This window comes from Nematolebias whitei, chromosome 13, assembly GCF_014905685.2.
Source record: "Nematolebias whitei isolate Nwh7 chromosome 13, NemWhi1, whole genome shotgun sequence".
NCBI lineage: Eukaryota > Metazoa > Chordata > Actinopteri > Cyprinodontiformes > Rivulidae > Nematolebias > Nematolebias whitei.
In genome coordinates, this window is record NC_056510.1 from 45,117,925 (window position 1) to 45,119,769 (window position 1,845).

General features: G+C 43.0%; 1 long non-coding RNA gene across 1 annotated transcript in view; it reads left to right on the forward strand.

Moving 5' to 3' along the window:
* Positions 1-316: 316 nt before the first annotated feature.
* The window catches only part of LOC119419357, a 1,837-nt gene continuing 308 nt past the window's right edge, over positions 317-1,845 (forward strand). Inside the window, exons 1-2 of the long non-coding RNA XR_005187256.1 lie at positions 317-356; positions 450-511. This is a non-coding gene — a long non-coding RNA (uncharacterized LOC119419357). The remainder of the gene's footprint in view (positions 357-449; positions 512-1,845) is intronic.

Genomic DNA, 1,845 nt, shown 5'->3' on the forward strand with positions numbered 1-1,845 from the left:
CGCCACATAGTCCAGCAGGGGGCGCCACATAGTCCAGCAGGGGGCGCGCTACAGGGACACGCAGAGCGTTGAGCACAAAGAAGAAGACACTTCCGGCCAAGGCGGAAAAACAAAAAGGCGCTAAAAGAATCAATAGCTGCATTTTGTTCCTACTAAGGGGAGCGGTTAAGCAGAGGGCTCGTCCGTCCGTTTAAAGGTGTGCATTGAACTGTTTCAATAGTTTTTATATCTCGGTGTCAAAATGGACCCGACGAGAGAGTTTTTCTCTAAACTGAGAAAGACGGCGGTAACTTTAGAAACTGAAGCTGCGAGGCTTCAGGACGTGTTCGAGAGCCGAGGTGAGGCCTGTGGCGGCGGTGAGTGACCCCGGAGCATCTCAGCTGCACATGAACTCAGATAAGTCCCTTCTTGTTGTTTGCTCACCGTGTCTTTGTGACTTGATGTGTCAGAAACGACAGCCAGAGCGTTGAAGGCGTTTCACGAAGTGAGCGGTGAAGTCCTCGCTCTAAAGGTAAACACATTCATGTGAAACACCTGCCTGGGGTTCAGATTAGCTTCACTTCAGATTTAATTTAATCCAACTCAGACACGAGGAACTACATTACTCCTGTCGGTCATGGACAGCCGTTTCATTCAAAATGTCATAAATAAATAGGGTTATTTAAAATTATTAAATATTCCATAAAATAAATAAATGTTTAGTTTTTCCCCCCAGGATTTACTTTTTTATTTATTTAATAATGAAGTTTAATTTTGTGACGCATGTTTTGTAAAGCTATTTTACATATTCCAGAGGCTTTTATTCTTGAACCCATTTTTCATTTGATGTTTCATGTTCTTGTGTTCAGATGAGGGGGGGGGGGGGTCTGATCACATCAATAAAATCATAACATTACATCTGTTTTATAATTTAATACTCCATCTGTACTGTTCTCTAAGCTTTTTTATTGTTTTCTATTGTATGGGTGTACACATGGTTATGTTTTTAAGTTTACTTTATTTGTGGGTGTACACAGGTCTTATGTAATGTTCTCATTTTTACTTCATTTTTACTTTATTTTAACTTTATTTTACTTTATTACTATTCACACCTTATGTCGAAGCAAATTCCTAGTTTGTGAACCTCGTTCATTGACATGGCGATAATAAACTGATTCTGATAACGATGTGATCGGACCTGACCGGCAGTGTTGCCAGATCTCACAATAGGAACAAGCAACCACCTCTATGAAAACAGCCCAACTGGCAACCCCAACTTGGGCGGGAGCGATAAACAGGAAAGGGGGGCGTGGAAGGGACAGACTATCTACTGCCACTCGTCTTTTGCGGAGCTGGGAGATAATCGACTAGTTTCACTGGGAAAGAAAGGCAAGCCCAAATAAGCAACTTCACGTTTAAAACAAGCCCAACAAACTGCGACTCAAGATTTGCAACGGAGTTTAGAAAAACCCCAAAGTCTCTTATAATGAGCAGACTTGGCAACTGACCGGTCTCAGTGCAGCCCATCTATGAATTTTATAGGCTGGCAAATCAACAACTAAATCAAAAATAAACCATGGCTTCTCAAGTCTCACACACTGAGCGTGACAGACACGCTTTTCATGATGTGCACGCTTTGTGTGTCTCACGCTACAACACATGCGCAGACCCTTTTGGAAGAGGAACCAATGTGCAGCCCAACGTTTCCACACGGGCTGGAGCACAGTAGCGGACATGGCTGCAGTGTTGCCAACTTAGCAACTTTGTCGCTTTATTTATCGAGTTTTCAGACCCCTGTAGCAACTGCTTTTCAAAAAGAGTGTGTGTGTGTGTGTGTGTGTGTGTGTGTGTGTGTGTGTGTGTGTG